The sequence below is a fragment of the Aquarana catesbeiana genome, linkage group LG09, assembly GCF_042186555.1.
Source record: "Aquarana catesbeiana isolate 2022-GZ linkage group LG09, ASM4218655v1, whole genome shotgun sequence".
In the NCBI taxonomy this organism is placed as follows: Eukaryota; Metazoa; Chordata; class Amphibia; order Anura; family Ranidae; genus Aquarana; species Aquarana catesbeiana.
In genome coordinates this window covers 25,875,798-25,892,745 of record NC_133332.1, presented here as the reverse complement: position 1 = coordinate 25,892,745, position 16,948 = coordinate 25,875,798, and the positions used below count along the sequence as shown (strand labels likewise).

General features: G+C 55.4%; 39 non-coding genes across 39 annotated transcripts; all 39 read right to left on the bottom strand.

Annotated features, from left to right (window-relative positions):
* Window positions 1–144: 144 nt before the first annotated feature.
* TRNAE-CUC (transfer RNA glutamic acid (anticodon CUC)) lies at window positions 145–216 on the bottom strand. Its single transcript has one exon. It is a non-coding gene; the product is annotated as a tRNA-Glu (tRNA).
* A 345-nt stretch (window positions 217–561) lies between these two features.
* TRNAE-CUC (transfer RNA glutamic acid (anticodon CUC)) lies at window positions 562–633 on the bottom strand. The gene has a single exon. It is a non-coding gene; the product is annotated as a tRNA-Glu (tRNA).
* A 346-nt stretch (window positions 634–979) lies between these two features.
* On the bottom strand, window positions 980–1,051 carry TRNAE-CUC (transfer RNA glutamic acid (anticodon CUC)). The gene has a single exon. It is a non-coding gene; the product is annotated as a tRNA-Glu (tRNA).
* Window positions 1,052–1,396: 345 nt separating this feature from the next.
* On the bottom strand, window positions 1,397–1,468 carry TRNAE-CUC (transfer RNA glutamic acid (anticodon CUC)). The gene has a single exon. It is a non-coding gene; the product is annotated as a tRNA-Glu (tRNA).
* Window positions 1,469–1,813: 345 nt separating this feature from the next.
* TRNAE-CUC (transfer RNA glutamic acid (anticodon CUC)) lies at window positions 1,814–1,885 on the bottom strand. Its single transcript has one exon. It is a non-coding gene; the product is annotated as a tRNA-Glu (tRNA).
* A 755-nt stretch (window positions 1,886–2,640) lies between these two features.
* On the bottom strand, window positions 2,641–2,712 carry TRNAE-CUC (transfer RNA glutamic acid (anticodon CUC)). Its single transcript has one exon. It is a non-coding gene; the product is annotated as a tRNA-Glu (tRNA).
* A 759-nt stretch (window positions 2,713–3,471) lies between these two features.
* TRNAE-CUC (transfer RNA glutamic acid (anticodon CUC)) lies at window positions 3,472–3,543 on the bottom strand. Its single transcript has one exon. It is a non-coding gene; the product is annotated as a tRNA-Glu (tRNA).
* Window positions 3,544–3,887: 344 nt separating this feature from the next.
* Window positions 3,888–3,959, bottom strand: TRNAE-CUC (transfer RNA glutamic acid (anticodon CUC)). Its single transcript has one exon. It is a non-coding gene; the product is annotated as a tRNA-Glu (tRNA).
* A 345-nt stretch (window positions 3,960–4,304) lies between these two features.
* TRNAE-CUC (transfer RNA glutamic acid (anticodon CUC)) lies at window positions 4,305–4,376 on the bottom strand. The gene has a single exon. It is a non-coding gene; the product is annotated as a tRNA-Glu (tRNA).
* A 345-nt stretch (window positions 4,377–4,721) lies between these two features.
* On the bottom strand, window positions 4,722–4,793 carry TRNAE-CUC (transfer RNA glutamic acid (anticodon CUC)). The gene has a single exon. It is a non-coding gene; the product is annotated as a tRNA-Glu (tRNA).
* A 345-nt stretch (window positions 4,794–5,138) lies between these two features.
* TRNAE-CUC (transfer RNA glutamic acid (anticodon CUC)) lies at window positions 5,139–5,210 on the bottom strand. The gene has a single exon. It is a non-coding gene; the product is annotated as a tRNA-Glu (tRNA).
* A 345-nt stretch (window positions 5,211–5,555) lies between these two features.
* Window positions 5,556–5,627, bottom strand: TRNAE-CUC (transfer RNA glutamic acid (anticodon CUC)). Its single transcript has one exon. It is a non-coding gene; the product is annotated as a tRNA-Glu (tRNA).
* Window positions 5,628–5,972: 345 nt separating this feature from the next.
* On the bottom strand, window positions 5,973–6,044 carry TRNAE-CUC (transfer RNA glutamic acid (anticodon CUC)). The gene has a single exon. It is a non-coding gene; the product is annotated as a tRNA-Glu (tRNA).
* Window positions 6,045–6,389: 345 nt separating this feature from the next.
* On the bottom strand, window positions 6,390–6,461 carry TRNAE-CUC (transfer RNA glutamic acid (anticodon CUC)). The gene has a single exon. It is a non-coding gene; the product is annotated as a tRNA-Glu (tRNA).
* Window positions 6,462–6,806: 345 nt separating this feature from the next.
* Window positions 6,807–6,878, bottom strand: TRNAE-CUC (transfer RNA glutamic acid (anticodon CUC)). Its single transcript has one exon. It is a non-coding gene; the product is annotated as a tRNA-Glu (tRNA).
* Window positions 6,879–7,223: 345 nt separating this feature from the next.
* TRNAE-CUC (transfer RNA glutamic acid (anticodon CUC)) lies at window positions 7,224–7,295 on the bottom strand. The gene has a single exon. It is a non-coding gene; the product is annotated as a tRNA-Glu (tRNA).
* Window positions 7,296–7,640: 345 nt separating this feature from the next.
* Window positions 7,641–7,712, bottom strand: TRNAE-CUC (transfer RNA glutamic acid (anticodon CUC)). The gene has a single exon. It is a non-coding gene; the product is annotated as a tRNA-Glu (tRNA).
* A 345-nt stretch (window positions 7,713–8,057) lies between these two features.
* Window positions 8,058–8,129, bottom strand: TRNAE-CUC (transfer RNA glutamic acid (anticodon CUC)). The gene has a single exon. It is a non-coding gene; the product is annotated as a tRNA-Glu (tRNA).
* A 345-nt stretch (window positions 8,130–8,474) lies between these two features.
* Window positions 8,475–8,546, bottom strand: TRNAE-CUC (transfer RNA glutamic acid (anticodon CUC)). Its single transcript has one exon. It is a non-coding gene; the product is annotated as a tRNA-Glu (tRNA).
* A 345-nt stretch (window positions 8,547–8,891) lies between these two features.
* On the bottom strand, window positions 8,892–8,963 carry TRNAE-CUC (transfer RNA glutamic acid (anticodon CUC)). The gene has a single exon. It is a non-coding gene; the product is annotated as a tRNA-Glu (tRNA).
* Window positions 8,964–9,308: 345 nt separating this feature from the next.
* On the bottom strand, window positions 9,309–9,380 carry TRNAE-CUC (transfer RNA glutamic acid (anticodon CUC)). Its single transcript has one exon. It is a non-coding gene; the product is annotated as a tRNA-Glu (tRNA).
* Window positions 9,381–9,725: 345 nt separating this feature from the next.
* Window positions 9,726–9,797, bottom strand: TRNAE-CUC (transfer RNA glutamic acid (anticodon CUC)). The gene has a single exon. It is a non-coding gene; the product is annotated as a tRNA-Glu (tRNA).
* Window positions 9,798–10,142: 345 nt separating this feature from the next.
* TRNAE-CUC (transfer RNA glutamic acid (anticodon CUC)) lies at window positions 10,143–10,214 on the bottom strand. Its single transcript has one exon. It is a non-coding gene; the product is annotated as a tRNA-Glu (tRNA).
* A 345-nt stretch (window positions 10,215–10,559) lies between these two features.
* On the bottom strand, window positions 10,560–10,631 carry TRNAE-CUC (transfer RNA glutamic acid (anticodon CUC)). Its single transcript has one exon. It is a non-coding gene; the product is annotated as a tRNA-Glu (tRNA).
* Window positions 10,632–10,976: 345 nt separating this feature from the next.
* Window positions 10,977–11,048, bottom strand: TRNAE-CUC (transfer RNA glutamic acid (anticodon CUC)). Its single transcript has one exon. It is a non-coding gene; the product is annotated as a tRNA-Glu (tRNA).
* Window positions 11,049–11,393: 345 nt separating this feature from the next.
* TRNAE-CUC (transfer RNA glutamic acid (anticodon CUC)) lies at window positions 11,394–11,465 on the bottom strand. Its single transcript has one exon. It is a non-coding gene; the product is annotated as a tRNA-Glu (tRNA).
* Window positions 11,466–11,810: 345 nt separating this feature from the next.
* TRNAE-CUC (transfer RNA glutamic acid (anticodon CUC)) lies at window positions 11,811–11,882 on the bottom strand. Its single transcript has one exon. It is a non-coding gene; the product is annotated as a tRNA-Glu (tRNA).
* A 345-nt stretch (window positions 11,883–12,227) lies between these two features.
* On the bottom strand, window positions 12,228–12,299 carry TRNAE-CUC (transfer RNA glutamic acid (anticodon CUC)). Its single transcript has one exon. It is a non-coding gene; the product is annotated as a tRNA-Glu (tRNA).
* A 345-nt stretch (window positions 12,300–12,644) lies between these two features.
* TRNAE-CUC (transfer RNA glutamic acid (anticodon CUC)) lies at window positions 12,645–12,716 on the bottom strand. The gene has a single exon. It is a non-coding gene; the product is annotated as a tRNA-Glu (tRNA).
* A 345-nt stretch (window positions 12,717–13,061) lies between these two features.
* On the bottom strand, window positions 13,062–13,133 carry TRNAE-CUC (transfer RNA glutamic acid (anticodon CUC)). Its single transcript has one exon. It is a non-coding gene; the product is annotated as a tRNA-Glu (tRNA).
* A 345-nt stretch (window positions 13,134–13,478) lies between these two features.
* On the bottom strand, window positions 13,479–13,550 carry TRNAE-CUC (transfer RNA glutamic acid (anticodon CUC)). The gene has a single exon. It is a non-coding gene; the product is annotated as a tRNA-Glu (tRNA).
* Window positions 13,551–13,895: 345 nt separating this feature from the next.
* On the bottom strand, window positions 13,896–13,967 carry TRNAE-CUC (transfer RNA glutamic acid (anticodon CUC)). Its single transcript has one exon. It is a non-coding gene; the product is annotated as a tRNA-Glu (tRNA).
* A 345-nt stretch (window positions 13,968–14,312) lies between these two features.
* On the bottom strand, window positions 14,313–14,384 carry TRNAE-CUC (transfer RNA glutamic acid (anticodon CUC)). Its single transcript has one exon. It is a non-coding gene; the product is annotated as a tRNA-Glu (tRNA).
* Window positions 14,385–14,729: 345 nt separating this feature from the next.
* Window positions 14,730–14,801, bottom strand: TRNAE-CUC (transfer RNA glutamic acid (anticodon CUC)). Its single transcript has one exon. It is a non-coding gene; the product is annotated as a tRNA-Glu (tRNA).
* Window positions 14,802–15,146: 345 nt separating this feature from the next.
* Window positions 15,147–15,218, bottom strand: TRNAE-CUC (transfer RNA glutamic acid (anticodon CUC)). Its single transcript has one exon. It is a non-coding gene; the product is annotated as a tRNA-Glu (tRNA).
* A 345-nt stretch (window positions 15,219–15,563) lies between these two features.
* On the bottom strand, window positions 15,564–15,635 carry TRNAE-CUC (transfer RNA glutamic acid (anticodon CUC)). Its single transcript has one exon. It is a non-coding gene; the product is annotated as a tRNA-Glu (tRNA).
* A 345-nt stretch (window positions 15,636–15,980) lies between these two features.
* TRNAE-CUC (transfer RNA glutamic acid (anticodon CUC)) lies at window positions 15,981–16,052 on the bottom strand. The gene has a single exon. It is a non-coding gene; the product is annotated as a tRNA-Glu (tRNA).
* A 345-nt stretch (window positions 16,053–16,397) lies between these two features.
* TRNAE-CUC (transfer RNA glutamic acid (anticodon CUC)) lies at window positions 16,398–16,469 on the bottom strand. The gene has a single exon. It is a non-coding gene; the product is annotated as a tRNA-Glu (tRNA).
* Window positions 16,470–16,814: 345 nt separating this feature from the next.
* On the bottom strand, window positions 16,815–16,886 carry TRNAE-CUC (transfer RNA glutamic acid (anticodon CUC)). Its single transcript has one exon. It is a non-coding gene; the product is annotated as a tRNA-Glu (tRNA).
* Between the last annotated feature and the right edge of the window lie 62 nt (window positions 16,887–16,948).

Below are 16,948 nucleotides of genomic sequence, written 5' to 3'. Positions count from 1 at the left end.
CATGTGGGTGTAAAAGCGCGAAAAGCTTGACAACGCTCAGTGGAACTGACAAAACCAGGCCGATGGATGGCGGAGCATTTTCTTGGCTCTACGAAGCAGAAACGCAGATGATAGTGCCCAGCTACTACCAGGGCAAAGAAGAATTTCCCTGACCGGGAATCGAACCCGGGCCGCGGCGGTGAGAGCGCCGAATCCTAGCCACTAGACCACCAGGGAGAGGTGTGCCCCGTGCTTCCCAGGCAAGCGCGAGGAAGTCAAGGGCACATACCGAAGATGGCGTTGAGGCGCTTTGGAGTGGGCAAATACGGCTTTCTTCACTCAGAACCAAGGTCTCCAAAATGGGGTGAAGGAGGCTCTTCTAGCTACAGTTGGTTAGCAGTGGGTTGTCCTAGTCTCTTAACAGCTGGCCGAGTTGGCCATGTGGGTGTAAAAGCGCGAAAAGCTTGACAACGCTCAGTGGAACTGACAAAACCAGGCCGATGGATGGCGGAGCATTTTCTTGGCTCTACGAAGCAGAAACGCAGATGATAGTGCCCAGCTACTACCAGGGCAAAGAAGAATTTCCCTGACCGGGAATCGAACCCGGGCCGCGGCGGTGAGAGCGCCGAATCCTAGCCACTAGACCACCAGGGAGAGGTGTGCCCCGTGCTTCCCAGGCAAGCGCGAGGAAGTCAAGGGCACATACCGAAGATGGCGTTGAGGCGCTTTGGAGTGGGCAAATACGGCTTTCTTCACTCAGAACCAAGGTCTCCAAAATGGGGTGAAGGAGGCTCTTCTAGCTACAGTTGGTTAGCAGTGGGTTGTCCTAGTCTCTTAACAGCTGGCCGAGTTGGCCATGTGGGTGTAAAAGCGCGAAAAGCTTGACAACGCTCAGTGGAACTGACAAACACCAGGCCGATGGATGGCGGAGCATTTTCTTGGCTCTACGAAGCAGAAACGCAGATGATAGTGCCCAGCTACTACCAGGGCAAAGAAGAATTTCCCTGACCGGGAATCGAACCCGGGCCGCGGCGGTGAGAGCGCCGAATCCTAGCCACTAGACCACCAGGGAGAGGTGTGCCCCGTGCTTCCCAGGCAAGCGCGAGGAAGTCAAGGGCACATACCGAAGATGGCGTTGAGGCGCTTTGGAGTGGGCAAATACGGCTTTCTTCACTCAGAACCAAGGTCTCCAAAATGGGGTGAAGGAGGCTCTTCTAGCTACAGTTGGTTAGCAGTGGGTTGTCCTAGTCTCTTAACAGCTGGCCGAGTTGGCCATGTGGGTGTAAAAGCGCGAAAAGCTTGACAACGCTCAGTGGAACTGACAAAACCAGGCCGATGGATGGCGGAGCATTTTCTTGGCTCTACGAAGCAGAAACGCAGATGATAGTGCCCAGCTACTACCAGGGCAAAGAAGAATTTCCCTGACCGGGAATCGAACCCGGGCCGCGGCGGTGAGAGCGCCGAATCCTAGCCACTAGACCACCAGGGAGAGGTGTGCCCCGTGCTTCCCAGGCAAGCGCGAGGAAGTCAAGGGCACATACCGAAGATGGCGTTGAGGCGCTTTGGAGTGGGCAAATACGGCTTTCTTCACTCAGAACCAAGGTCTCCAAAATGGGGTGAAGGAGGCTCTTCTAGCTACAGTTGGTTAGCAGTGGGTTGTCCTAGTCTCTTAACAGCTGGCCGAGTTGGCCATGTGGGTGTAAAAGCGCGAAAAGCTTGACAACGCTCAGTGGAACTGACAAAACCAGGCCGATGGATGGCGGAGCATTTTCTTGGCTCTACGAAGCAGAAACGCAGATGATAGTGCCCAGCTACTACCAGGGCAAAGAAGAATTTCCCTGACCGGGAATCGAACCCGGGCCGCGGCGGTGAGAGCGCCGAATCCTAGCCACTAGACCACCAGGGAGAGGTGTGCCCCGTGCTTCCCAGGCAAGCGCGAGGAAGTCAAGGGCACATACCGAAGATGGCGTTGAGGCGCTTTGGAGTGGGCAAATACGGCTTTCTTCACTCAGAACCAAGGTCTCCAAAATGGGGTGAAGGAGGCTCTTCTAGCTACAGTTGGTTAGCAGTGGGTTGTCCTAGTCTCTTAACAGCTGGCCGAGTTGGCCATGTGGGTGTAAAAGCGCGAAAAGCTTGACAACGCTCAGTGGAACTGACAAAACCAGGCCGATGGATGGCGGAGCATTTTCTTGGCTCTACGAAGCAGAAACGCAGATGATAGTGCCCAGCTACTACCAGGGCAAAGAAGAATTTCCCTGACCGGAATCGAACCCGGCCGCGGCGGTGAGAGCGCCGAATCCTAGCCACTAGACCACCAGGAGAGGTGTGCCCCGTGCTTCCAGGCAAGCGCGAGGAAGTCAAGGGCACATACCGAAGATGGCGTTGAGGCGCTTTGGAGTGGGCAAATACGGCTTTCTTCACTCAGAACAAGGTCTCCAAAATGGGGTGAAGGAGGCTCTTCTAGCTACAGTTGGTTAGCAGTGGGTTGTCCTAGTCTCTTAACAGCTGGCCGAGTTGGCCATGTGGGTGTAAAAGCGCGAAAAGCTTGACAACGCTCAGTGGAACTGACAAAACCAGGCCGATGGATGGCGGAGCATTTTCTTGGCTCTACGAAGCAGAAACGCAGATGATAGTGCCCAGCTACTACAGGGCAAAGAAGAATTCCCTGACCGGGAATCGAACCCGGGCCGCGGCGGTGAGAGCGCCGAATCCTAGCCACTAGACCACCAGGGAGAGGTGTGCCCCGTGCTTCCAGGCAAGCGCGAGGAAGTCAAGGGCACATACCGAAGATGGCGTTGAGGCGCTTTGGAGTGGGCAAATACGGCTTTCTTCACTCAGAACCAAGGTCTCCAAAATGGGGTGAAGGAGGCTCTTCTAGCTACAGTTGGTTAGCAGTGGGTTGTCCTAGTCTCTTAAACAGCTGGCCGAGTTGGCCATGTGGGTGTAAAGCGCGAAAAGCTTGACAACGCTCAGTGGAACTGACAAAACCAGGCCGATGGATGGCGGAGCATTTTCTTGGCTCTACGAAGCAGAAACGCAGATGATAGTGCCCAGCTACTACCAGGGCAAAGAAGAATTTCCCTGACCGGGAATCGAACCCGGGCCGCGGCGGTGAGAGCCGAATCCTAGCCACTAGACCACCAGGGAGAGGTGTGCCCCGTGCTTCCCAGGCAAGCGCGAGGAAGTCAAGGGCACATACCGAAGATGGCGTTGAGGCGCTTTGGAGTGGGCAAATACGGCTTTCTTCACTCAGAACCAAGGTCTCCAAAATGGGGTGAAGGAGGCTCTTCTAGCTACAGTTGGTTAGCAGTGGGTTGTCCTAGTCTCTTAACAGCTGGCCGAGTTGGCCATGTGGGTGTAAAAGCGCGAAAAGCTTGACAACGCTCAGTGGAACTGACAAAACCAGGCCGATGGATGGCGGAGCATTTTCTTGGCTCTACGAAGCAGAAACGCAGATGATAGTGCCCAGCTACTACCAGGGCAAAGAAGAATTTCCCTGACCGGGAATCGAACCCGGGCCGCGGCGGTGAGAGCGCCGAATCCTAGCCACTAGACCACCAGGGAGAGGTGTGCCCCGTGCTTCCCAGGCAAGCGCGAGGAAGTCAAGGGCACATACCGAAGATGGCGTTGAGGCGCTTTGGAGTGGGCAAATACGGCTTTCTTCACTCAGAACCAAGGTCTCCAAAATGGGGTGAAGGAGGCTCTTCTAGCTACAGTTGGTTAGCAGTGGGTTGTCCTAGTCTCTTAACAGCTGGCCGAGTTGGCCATGTGGGTGTAAAAGCGCGAAAAGCTTGACAACGCTCAGTGGAACTGACAAAACCAGGCCGATGGATGGCGGAGCATTTTCTTGGCTCTACGAAGCAGAAACGCAGATGATAGTGCCCAGCTACTACCAGGGCAAGAAGAATTTCCCTGACCGGGAATCGAACCCGGGCCGCGGCGGTGAGAGCGCCGAATCCTAGCCACTAGACCACCAGGGAGAGGTGTGCCCCGTGCTTCCCAGGCAAGCGCGAGGAAGTCAAGGGCACATACCGAAGATGGCGTTGAGGCGCTTTGGAGTGGGCAAATACGGCTTTCTTCACTCAGAACCAAGGTCTCCAAAATGGGGTGAAGGAGGCTCTTCTAGCTACAGTTGGTTAGCAGTGGGTTGTCCTAGTCTCTTAACAGCTGGCCGAGTTGGCCATGTGGGTGTAAAAGCGCGAAAAGCTTGACAACGCTCAGTGGAACTGACAAAACCAGGCCGATGGATGGCGGAGCATTTTCTTGGCTCTACGAAGCAGAAACGCAGATGATAGTGCCCAGCTACTACCAGGGCAAAGAAGAATTTCCCTGACCGGGAATCGAACCCGGGCCGCGGCGGTGAGAGCGCCGAATCCTAGCCACTAGACCACCAGGGAGAGGTGTGCCCCGTGCTTCCCAGGCAAGCGCGAGGAAGTCAAGGGCACATACCGAAGATGGCGTTGAGGCGCTTTGGAGTGGGCAAATACGGCTTTCTTCACTCAGAACCAAGGTCTCCAAAATGGGGTGAAGGAGGCTCTTCTAGCTACAGTTGGTTAGCAGTGGGTTGTCCTAGTCTCTTAACAGCTGGCCGAGTTGGCCATGTGGGTGTAAAAGCGCGAAAAGCTTGACAACGCTCAGTGGAACTGACAAAACCAGGCCGATGGATGGCGGAGCATTTTCTTGGCTCTACGAAGCAGAAACGCAGATGATAGTGCCCAGCTACTACCAGGGCAAAGAAGAATTTCCCTGACCGGGAATCGAACCCGGGCCGCGGCGGTGAGAGCGCCGAATCCTAGCCACTAGACCACCAGGGAGAGGTGTGCCCCGTGCTTCCCAGGCAAGCGCGAGGAAGTCAAGGGCACATACCGAAGATGGCGTTGAGGCGCTTTGGAGTGGGCAAATACGGCTTTCTTCACTCAGAACCAAGGTCTCCAAAATGGGGTGAAGGAGGCTCTTCTAGCTACAGTTGGTTAGCAGTGGGTTGTCCTAGTCTCTTAACAGCTGGCCGAGTTGGCCATGTGGGTGTAAAAGCGCGAAAAGCTTGACAACGCTCAGTGGAACTGACAAAACCAGGCCGATGGATGGCGGAGCATTTTCTTGGCTCTACGAAGCAGAAACGCAGATGATAGTGCCCAGCTACTACCAGGGCAAAGAAGAATTTCCCTGACCGGGAATCGAACCCGGGCCGCGGCGGTGAGAGCGCCGAATCCTAGCCACTAGACCACCAGGGAGAGGTGTGCCCCGTGCTTCCCAGGCAAGCGCGAGGAAGTCAAGGGCACATACCGAAGATGGCGTTGAGGCGCTTTGGAGTGGGCAAATACGGCTTTCTTCACTCAGAACCAAGGTCTCCAAAATGGGGTGAAGGAGGCTCTTCTAGCTACAGTTGGTTAGCAGTGGGTTGTCCTAGTCTCTTAACAGCTGGCCGAGTTGGCCATGTGGGTGTAAAAGCGCGAAAAGCTTGACAACGCTCAGTGGAACTGACAAAACCAGGCCGATGGATGGCGGAGCATTTTCTTGGCTCTACGAAGCAGAAACGCAGATGATAGTGCCCAGCTACTACCAGGGCAAAGAAGAATTTCCCTGACCGGGAATCGAACCCGGGCCGCGGCGGTGAGAGCGCCGAATCCTAGCCACTAGACCACCAGGGAGAGGTGTGCCCCGTGCTTCCCAGGCAAGCGCGAGGAAGTCAAGGGCACATACCGAAGATGGCGTTGAGGCGCTTTGGAGTGGGCAAATACGGCTTTCTTCACTCAGAACCAAGGTCTCCAAAATGGGGTGAAGGAGGCTCTTCTAGCTACAGTTGGTTAGCAGTGGGTTGTCCTAGTCTCTTAACAGCTGGCCGAGTTGGCCATGTGGGTGTAAAAGCGCGAAAAGCTTGACAACGCTCAGTGGAACTGACAAAACCAGGCCGATGGATGGCGGAGCATTTTCTTGGCTCTACGAAGCAGAAACGCAGATGATAGTGCCCAGCTACTACCAGGGCAAAGAAGAATTTCCCTGACCGGGAATCGAACCCGGGCCGCGGCGGTGAGAGCGCCGAATCCTAGCCACTAGACCACCAGGGAGAGGTGTGCCCCGTGCTTCCCAGGCAAGCGCGAGGAAGTCAAGGGCACATACCGAAGATGGCGTTGAGGCGCTTTGGAGTGGGCAAATACGGCTTTCTTCACTCAGAACCAAGGTCTCCAAAATGGGGTGAAGGAGGCTCTTCTAGCTACAGTTGGTTAGCAGTGGGTTGTCCTAGTCTCTTAACAGCTGGCCGAGTTGGCCATGTGGGTGTAAAAGCGCGAAAAGCTTGACAACGCTCAGTGGAACTGACAAAACCAGGCCGATGGATGGCGGAGCATTTTCTTGGCTCTACGAAGCAGAAACGCAGATGATAGTGCCCAGCTACTACCAGGGCAAAGAAGAATTTCCCTGACCGGGAATCGAACCCGGGCCGCGGCGGTGAGAGCGCCGAATCCTAGCCACTAGACCACCAGGGAGAGGTGTGCCCCGTGCTTCCCAGGCAAGCGCGAGGAAGTCAAGGGCACATACCGAAGATGGCGTTGAGGCGCTTTGGAGTGGGCAAATACGGCTTTCTTCACTCAGAACCAAGGTCTCCAAAATGGGGTGAAGGAGGCTCTTCTAGCTACAGTTGGTTAGCAGTGGGTTGTCCTAGTCTCTTAACAGCTGGCCGAGTTGGCCATGTGGGTGTAAAAGCGCGAAAAGCTTGACAACGCTCAGTGGAACTGACAAAACCAGGCCGATGGATGGCGGAGCATTTTCTTGGCTCTACGAAGCAGAAACGCAGATGATAGTGCCCAGCTACTACCAGGGCAAAGAAGAATTTCCCTGACCGGGAATCGAACCCGGGCCGCGGCGGTGAGAGCGCCGAATCCTAGCCACTAGACCACCAGGGAGAGGTGTGCCCCGTGCTTCCCAGGCAAGCGCGAGGAAGTCAAGGGCACATACCGAAGATGGCGTTGAGGCGCTTTGGAGTGGGCAAATACGGCTTTCTTCACTCAGAACCAAGGTCTCCAAAATGGGGTGAAGGAGGCTCTTCTAGCTACAGTTGGTTAGCAGTGGGTTGTCCTAGTCTCTTAACAGCTGGCCGAGTTGGCCATGTGGGTGTAAAAGCGCGAAAAGCTTGACAACGCTCAGTGGAACTGACAAAACCAGGCCGATGGATGGCGGAGCATTTTCTTGGCTCTACGAAGCAGAAACGCAGATGATAGTGCCCAGCTACTACCAGGGCAAAGAAGAATTTCCCTGACCGGGAATCGAACCCGGGCCGCGGCGGTGAGAGCGCCGAATCCTAGCCACTAGACCACCAGGGAGAGGTGTGCCCCGTGCTTCCCAGGCAAGCGCGAGGAAGTCAAGGGCACATACCGAAGATGGCGTTGAGGCGCTTTGGAGTGGGCAAATACGGCTTTCTTCACTCAGAACCAAGGTCTCCAAAATGGGGTGAAGGAGGCTCTTCTAGCTACAGTTGGTTAGCAGTGGGTTGTCCTAGTCTCTTAACAGCTGGCCGAGTTGGCCATGTGGGTGTAAAAGCGCGAAAAGCTTGACAACGCTCAGTGGAACTGACAAAACCAGGCCGATGGATGGCGGAGCATTTTCTTGGCTCTACGAAGCAGAAACGCAGATGATAGTGCCCAGCTACTACCAGGGCAAAGAAGAATTTCCCTGACCGGGAATCGAACCCGGGCCGCGGCGGTGAGAGCGCCGAATCCTAGCCACTAGACCACCAGGGAGAGGTGTGCCCCGTGCTTCCCAGGCAAGCGCGAGGAAGTCAAGGGCACATACCGAAGATGGCGTTGAGGCGCTTTGGAGTGGGCAAATACGGCTTTCTTCACTCAGAACCAAGGTCTCCAAAATGGGGTGAAGGAGGCTCTTCTAGCTACAGTTGGTTAGCAGTGGGTTGTCCTAGTCTCTTAACAGCTGGCCGAGTTGGCCATGTGGGTGTAAAAGCGCGAAAAGCTTGACAACGCTCAGTGGAACTGACAAAACCAGGCCGATGGATGGCGGAGCATTTTCTTGGCTCTACGAAGCAGAAACGCAGATGATAGTGCCCAGCTACTACCAGGGCAAAGAAGAATTTCCCTGACCGGGAATCGAACCCGGGCCGCGGCGGTGAGAGCGCCGAATCCTAGCCACTAGACCACCAGGGAGAGGTGTGCCCCGTGCTTCCCAGGCAAGCGCGAGGAAGTCAAGGGCACATACCGAAGATGGCGTTGAGGCGCTTTGGAGTGGGCAAATACGGCTTTCTTCACTCAGAACCAAGGTCTCCAAAATGGGGTGAAGGAGGCTCTTCTAGCTACAGTTGGTTAGCAGTGGGTTGTCCTAGTCTCTTAACAGCTGGCCGAGTTGGCCATGTGGGTGTAAAAGCGCGAAAAGCTTGACAACGCTCAGTGGAACTGACAAAACCAGGCCGATGGATGGCGGAGCATTTTCTTGGCTCTACGAAGCAGAAACGCAGATGATAGTGCCCAGCTACTACCAGGGCAAAGAAGAATTTCCCTGACCGGGAATCGAACCCGGGCCGCGGCGGTGAGAGCGCCGAATCCTAGCCACTAGACCACCAGGGAGAGGTGTGCCCCGTGCTTCCCAGGCAAGCGCGAGGAAGTCAAGGGCACATACCGAAGATGGCGTTGAGGCGCTTTGGAGTGGGCAAATACGGCTTTCTTCACTCAGAACCAAGGTCTCCAAAATGGGGTGAAGGAGGCTCTTCTAGCTACAGTTGGTTAGCAGTGGGTTGTCCTAGTCTCTTAACAGCTGGCCGAGTTGGCCATGTGGGTGTAAAAGCGCGAAAAGCTTGACAACGCTCAGTGGAACTGACAAAACCAGGCCGATGGATGGCGGAGCATTTTCTTGGCTCTACGAAGCAGAAACGCAGATGATAGTGCCCAGCTACTACCAGGGCAAAGAAGAATTTCCCTGACCGGGAATCGAACCCGGGCCGCGGCGGTGAGAGCGCCGAATCCTAGCCACTAGACCACCAGGGAGAGGTGTGCCCCGTGCTTCCCAGGCAAGCGCGAGGAAGTCAAGGGCACATACCGAAGATGGCGTTGAGGCGCTTTGGAGTGGGCAAATACGGCTTTCTTCACTCAGAACCAAGGTCTCCAAAATGGGGTGAAGGAGGCTCTTCTAGCTACAGTTGGTTAGCAGTGGGTTGTCCTAGTCTCTTAACAGCTGGCCGAGTTGGCCATGTGGGTGTAAAAGCGCGAAAAGCTTGACAACGCTCAGTGGAACTGACAAAACCAGGCCGATGGATGGCGGAGCATTTTCTTGGCTCTACGAAGCAGAAACGCAGATGATAGTGCCCAGCTACTACCAGGGCAAAGAAGAATTTCCCTGACCGGGAATCGAACCCGGGCCGCGGCGGTGAGAGCGCCGAATCCTAGCCACTAGACCACCAGGGAGAGGTGTGCCCCGTGCTTCCCAGGCAAGCGCGAGGAAGTCAAGGGCACATACCGAAGATGGCGTTGAGGCGCTTTGGAGTGGGCAAATACGGCTTTCTTCACTCAGAACCAAGGTCTCCAAAATGGGGTGAAGGAGGCTCTTCTAGCTACAGTTGGTTAGCAGTGGGTTGTCCTAGTCTCTTAACAGCTGGCCGAGTTGGCCATGTGGGTGTAAAAGCGCGAAAAGCTTGACAACGCTCAGTGGAACTGACAAAACCAGGCCGATGGATGGCGGAGCATTTTCTTGGCTCTACGAAGCAGAAACGCAGATGATAGTGCCCAGCTACTACCAGGGCAAAGAAGAATTTCCCTGACCGGGAATCGAACCCGGGCCGCGGCGGTGAGAGCGCCGAATCCTAGCCACTAGACCACCAGGGAGAGGTGTGCCCCGTGCTTCCCAGGCAAGCGCGAGGAAGTCAAGGGCACATACCGAAGATGGCGTTGAGGCGCTTTGGAGTGGGCAAATACGGCTTTCTTCACTCAGAACCAAGGTCTCCAAAATGGGGTGAAGGAGGCTCTTCTAGCTACAGTTGGTTAGCAGTGGGTTGTCCTAGTCTCTTAACAGCTGGCCGAGTTGGCCATGTGGGTGTAAAAGCGCGAAAAGCTTGACAACGCTCAGTGGAACTGACAAAACCAGGCCGATGGATGGCGGAGCATTTTCTTGGCTCTACGAAGCAGAAACGCAGATGATAGTGCCCAGCTACTACCAGGGCAAAGAAGAATTTCCCTGACCGGGAATCGAACCCGGGCCGCGGCGGTGAGAGCGCCGAATCCTAGCCACTAGACCACCAGGGAGAGGTGTGCCCCGTGCTTCCCAGGCAAGCGCGAGGAAGTCAAGGGCACATACCGAAGATGGCGTTGAGGCGCTTTGGAGTGGGCAAATACGGCTTTCTTCACTCAGAACCAAGGTCTCCAAAATGGGGTGAAGGAGGCTCTTCTAGCTACAGTTGGTTAGCAGTGGGTTGTCCTAGTCTCTTAACAGCTGGCCGAGTTGGCCATGTGGGTGTAAAAGCGCGAAAAGCTTGACAACGCTCAGTGGAACTGACAAAACCAGGCCGATGGATGGCGGAGCATTTTCTTGGCTCTACGAAGCAGAAACGCAGATGATAGTGCCCAGCTACTACCAGGGCAAAGAAGAATTTCCCTGACCGGGAATCGAACCCGGGCCGCGGCGGTGAGAGCGCCGAATCCTAGCCACTAGACCACCAGGGAGAGGTGTGCCCCGTGCTTCCCAGGCAAGCGCGAGGAAGTCAAGGGCACATACCGAAGATGGCGTTGAGGCGCTTTGGAGTGGGCAAATACGGCTTTCTTCACTCAGAACCAAGGTCTCCAAAATGGGGTGAAGGAGGCTCTTCTAGCTACAGTTGGTTAGCAGTGGGTTGTCCTAGTCTCTTAACAGCTGGCCGAGTTGGCCATGTGGGTGTAAAAGCGCGAAAAGCTTGACAACGCTCAGTGGAACTGACAAAACCAGGCCGATGGATGGCGGAGCATTTTCTTGGCTCTACGAAGCAGAAACGCAGATGATAGTGCCCAGCTACTACCAGGGCAAAGAAGAATTTCCCTGACCGGGAATCGAACCCGGGCCGCGGCGGTGAGAGCGCCGAATCCTAGCCACTAGACCACCAGGGAGAGGTGTGCCCCGTGCTTCCCAGGCAAGCGCGAGGAAGTCAAGGGCACATACCGAAGATGGCGTTGAGGCGCTTTGGAGTGGGCAAATACGGCTTTCTTCACTCAGAACCAAGGTCTCCAAAATGGGGTGAAGGAGGCTCTTCTAGCTACAGTTGGTTAGCAGTGGGTTGTCCTAGTCTCTTAACAGCTGGCCGAGTTGGCCATGTGGGTGTAAAAGCGCGAAAAGCTTGACAACGCTCAGTGGAACTGACAAAACCAGGCCGATGGATGGCGGAGCATTTTCTTGGCTCTACGAAGCAGAAACGCAGATGATAGTGCCCAGCTACTACCAGGGCAAAGAAGAATTTCCCTGACCGGGAATCGAACCCGGGCCGCGGCGGTGAGAGCGCCGAATCCTAGCCACTAGACCACCAGGGAGAGGTGTGCCCCGTGCTTCCCAGGCAAGCGCGAGGAAGTCAAGGGCACATACCGAAGATGGCGTTGAGGCGCTTTGGAGTGGGCAAATACGGCTTTCTTCACTCAGAACCAAGGTCTCCAAAATGGGGTGAAGGAGGCTCTTCTAGCTACAGTTGGTTAGCAGTGGGTTGTCCTAGTCTCTTAACAGCTGGCCGAGTTGGCCATGTGGGTGTAAAAGCGCGAAAAGCTTGACAACGCTCAGTGGAACTGACAAAACCAGGCCGATGGATGGCGGAGCATTTTCTTGGCTCTACGAAGCAGAAACGCAGATGATAGTGCCCAGCTACTACCAGGGCAAAGAAGAATTTCCCTGACCGGGAATCGAACCCGGGCCGCGGCGGTGAGAGCGCCGAATCCTAGCCACTAGACCACCAGGGAGAGGTGTGCCCCGTGCTTCCCAGGCAAGCGCGAGGAAGTCAAGGGCACATACCGAAGATGGCGTTGAGGCGCTTTGGAGTGGGCAAATACGGCTTTCTTCACTCAGAACCAAGGTCTCCAAAATGGGGTGAAGGAGGCTCTTCTAGCTACAGTTGGTTAGCAGTGGGTTGTCCTAGTCTCTTAACAGCTGGCCGAGTTGGCCATGTGGGTGTAAAAGCGCGAAAAGCTTGACAACGCTCAGTGGAACTGACAAAACCAGGCCGATGGATGGCGGAGCATTTTCTTGGCTCTACGAAGCAGAAACGCAGATGATAGTGCCCAGCTACTACCAGGGCAAAGAAGAATTTCCCTGACCGGGAATCGAACCCGGGCCGCGGCGGTGAGAGCGCCGAATCCTAGCCACTAGACCACCAGGGAGAGGTGTGCCCCGTGCTTCCCAGGCAAGCGCGAGGAAGTCAAGGGCACATACCGAAGATGGCGTTGAGGCGCTTTGGAGTGGGCAAATACGGCTTTCTTCACTCAGAACCAAGGTCTCCAAAATGGGGTGAAGGAGGCTCTTCTAGCTACAGTTGGTTAGCAGTGGGTTGTCCTAGTCTCTTAACAGCTGGCCGAGTTGGCCATGTGGGTGTAAAAGCGCGAAAAGCTTGACAACGCTCAGTGGAACTGACAAAACCAGGCCGATGGATGGCGGAGCATTTTCTTGGCTCTACGAAGCAGAAACGCAGATGATAGTGCCCAGCTACTACCAGGGCAAAGAAGAATTTCCCTGACCGGGAATCGAACCCGGGCCGCGGCGGTGAGAGCGCCGAATCCTAGCCACTAGACCACCAGGGAGAGGTGTGCCCCGTGCTTCCCAGGCAAGCGCGAGGAAGTCAAGGGCACATACCGAAGATGGCGTTGAGGCGCTTTGGAGTGGGCAAATACGGCTTTCTTCACTCAGAACCAAGGTCTCCAAAATGGGGTGAAGGAGGCTCTTCTAGCTACAGTTGGTTAGCAGTGGGTTGTCCTAGTCTCTTAACAGCTGGCCGAGTTGGCCATGTGGGTGTAAAAGCGCGAAAAGCTTGACAACGCTCAGTGGAACTGACAAAACCAGGCCGATGGATGGCGGAGCATTTTCTTGGCTCTACGAAGCAGAAACGCAGATGATAGTGCCCAGCTACTACCAGGGCAAAGAAGAATTTCCCTGACCGGGAATCGAACCCGGGCCGCGGCGGTGAGAGCGCCGAATCCTAGCCACTAGACCACCAGGGAGAGGTGTGCCCCGTGCTTCCCAGGCAAGCGCGAGGAAGTCAAGGGCACATACCGAAGATGGCGTTGAGGCGCTTTGGAGTGGGCAAATACGGCTTTCTTCACTCAGAACCAAGGTCTCCAAAATGGGGTGAAGGAGGCTCTTCTAGCTACAGTTGGTTAGCAGTGGGTTGTCCTAGTCTCTTAACAGCTGGCCGAGTTGGCCATGTGGGTGTAAAAGCGCGAAAAGCTTGACAACGCTCAGTGGAACTGACAAAACCAGGCCGATGGATGGCGGAGCATTTTCTTGGCTCTACGAAGCAGAAACGCAGATGATAGTGCCCAGCTACTACCAGGGCAAAGAAGAATTTCCCTGACCGGGAATCGAACCCGGGCCGCGGCGGTGAGAGCGCCGAATCCTAGCCACTAGACCACCAGGGAGAGGTGTGCCCCGTGCTTCCCAGGCAAGCGCGAGGAAGTCAAGGGCACATACCGAAGATGGCGTTGAGGCGCTTTGGAGTGGGCAAATACGGCTTTCTTCACTCAGAACCAAGGTCTCCAAAATGGGGTGAAGGAGGCTCTTCTAGCTACAGTTGGTTAGCAGTGGGTTGTCCTAGTCTCTTAACAGCTGGCCGAGTTGGCCATGTGGGTGTAAAAGCGCGAAAAGCTTGACAACGCTCAGTGGAACTGACAAAACCAGGCCGATGGATGGCGGAGCATTTTCTTGGCTCTACGAAGCAGAAACGCAGATGATAGTGCCCAGCTACTACCAGGGCAAAGAAGAATTTCCCTGACCGGGAATCGAACCCGGGCCGCGGCGGTGAGAGCGCCGAATCCTAGCCACTAGACCACCAGGGAGAGGTGTGCCCCGTGCTTCCCAGGCAAGCGCGAGGAAGTCAAGGGCACATACCGAAGATGGCGTTGAGGCGCTTTGGAGTGGGCAAATACGGCTTTCTTCACTCAGAACCAAGGTCTCCAAAATGGGGTGAAGGAGGCTCTTCTAGCTACAGTTGGTTAGCAGTGGGTTGTCCTAGTCTCTTAACAGCTGGCCGAGTTGGCCATGTGGGTGTAAAAGCGCGAAAAGCTTGACAACGCTCAGTGGAACTGACAAAACCAGGCCGATGGATGGCGGAGCATTTTCTTGGCTCTACGAAGCAGAAACGCAGATGATAGTGCCCAGCTACTACCAGGGCAAAGAAGAATTTCCCTGACCGGGAATCGAACCCGGGCCGCGGCGGTGAGAGCGCCGAATCCTAGCCACTAGACCACCAGGGAGAGGTGTGCCCCGTGCTTCCCAGGCAAGCGCGAGGAAGTCAAGGGCACATACCGAAGATGGCGTTGAGGCGCTTTGGAGTGGGCAAATACGGCTTTCTTCACTCAGAACCAAGGTCTCCAAAATGGGGTGAAGGAGGCTCTTCTAGCTACAGTTGGTTAGCAGTGGGTTGTCCTAGTCTCTTAACAGCTGGCCGAGTTGGCCATGTGGGTGTAAAAGCGCGAAAAGCTTGACAACGCTCAGTGGAACTGACAAAACCAGGCCGATGGATGGCGGAGCATTTTCTTGGCTCTACGAAGCAGAAACGCAGATGATAGTGCCCAGCTACTACCAGGGCAAAGAAGAATTTCCCTGACCGGGAATCGAACCCGGGCCGCGGCGGTGAGAGCGCCGAATCCTAGCCACTAGACCACCAGGGAGAGGTGTGCCCCGTGCTTCCCAGGCAAGCGCGAGGAAGTCAAGGGCACATACCGAAGATGGCGTTGAGGCGCTTTGGAGTGGGCAAATACGGCTTTCTTCACTCAGAACCAAGGTCTCCAAAATGGGGTGAAGGAGGCTCTTCTAGCTACAGTTGGTTAGCAGTGGGTTGTCCTAGTCTCTTAACAGCTGGCCGAGTTGGCCATGTGGGTGTAAAAGCGCGAAAAGCTTGACAACGCTCAGTGGAACTGACAAAACCAGGCCGATGGATGGCGGAGCATTTTCTTGGCTCTACGAAGCAGAAACGCAGATGATAGTGCCCAGCTACTACCAGGGCAAAGAAGAATTTCCCTGACCGGGAATCGAACCCGGGCCGCGGCGGTGAGAGCGCCGAATCCTAGCCACTAGACCACCAGGGAGAGGTGTGCCCCGTGCTTCCCAGGCAAGCGCGAGGAAGTCAAGGGCACATACCGAAGATGGCGTTGAGGCGCTTTGGAGTGGGCAAATACGGCTTTCTTCACTCAGAACCAAGGTCTCCAAAATGGGGTGAAGGAGGCTCTTCTAGCTACAGTTGGTTAGCAGTGGGTTGTCCTAGTCTCTTAACAGCTGGCCGAGTTGGCCATGTGGGTGTAAAAGCGCGAAAAGCTTGACAACGCTCAGTGGAACTGACAAAACCAGGCCGATGGATGGCGGAGCATTTTCTTGGCTCTACGAAGCAGAAACGCAGATGATAGTGCCCAGCTACTACCAGGGCAAAGAAGAATTTCCCTGACCGGGAATCGAACCCGGGCCGCGGCGGTGAGAGCGCCGAATCCTAGCCACTAGACCACCAGGGAGAGGTGTGCCCCGTGCTTCCCAGGCAAGCGCGAGGAAGTCAAGGGCACATACCGAAGATGGCGTTGAGGCGCTTTGGAGTGGGCAAATACGGCTTTCTTCACTCAGAACCAAGGTCTCCAAAATGGGGTGAAGGAGGCTCTTCTAGCTACAGTTGGTTAGCAGTGGGTTGTCCTAGTCTCTTAACAGCTGGCCGAGTTGGCCATGTGGGTGTAAAAGCGCGAAAAGCTTGACAACGCTCAGTGGAACTGACAAAACCAGGCCGATGGATGGCGGAGCATTTTCTTGGCTCTACGAAGCAGAAACGCAGATGATAGTGCCCAGCTACTACCAGGGCAAAGAAGAATTTCCCTGACCGGGAATCGAACCCGGGCCGCGGCGGTGAGAGCGCCGAATCCTAGCCACTAGACCACCAGGGAGAGGTGTGCCCCGTGCTTCCCAGGCAAGCGCGAGGAAGTCAAGGGCACATACCGAAGATGGCGTTGAGGCGCTTTGGAGTGGGCAAATACGGCTTTCTTCACTCAGAACCAAGGTCTCCAAAATGGGGTGAAGGAGGCTCTTCTAGCTACAGTTGGTTAGCAGTGGGTTGTCCTAGTCTCTTAACAGCTGGCCGAGTTGGCCATGTGGGTGTAAAAGCGCGAAAAGCTTGACAACGCTCAGTGGAACTGACAAAACCAGGCCGATGGATGGCGGAGCATTTTCTTGGCTCTACGAAGCAGAAACGCAGATGATAGTGCCCAGCTACTACCAGGGCAAAGAAGAATTTCCCTGACCGGGAATCGAACCCGGGCCGCGGCGGTGAGAGCGCCGAATCCTAGCCACTAGACCACCAGGGAGAGGTGTGCCCCGTGCTTCCCAGGCAAGCGCGAGGAAGTCAAGGGCACATACCGAAGATGGCGTTGAGGCGCTTTGGAGTGGGCAAATACGGCTTTCTTCACTCAGAACCAAGGTCTCCAAAATGGGGTGAAGGAGGCTCTTCTAGCTACAGTTGGTTAGCAGTGGGTTGTCCTAGTCTCTTAACAGCTGGCCGAGTTGGCCATGTGGGTGTAAAAGCGCGAAAAGCTTGACAACGCTCAGTGGAACTGACAAAACCAGGCCGATGGATGGCGGAGCATTTTCTTGGCTCTACGAAGCAGAAACGCAGATGATAGTGCCCAGCTACTACCAGGGCAAAGAAGAATTTCCCTGACCGGGAATCGAACCCGGGCCGCGGCGGTGAGAGCGCCGAATCCTAGCCACTAGACCACCAGGGAGAGGTGTGCCCCGTGCTTCCCAGGCAAGCGCGAGGAAGTCAAGGGCACATACCGAAGATGGC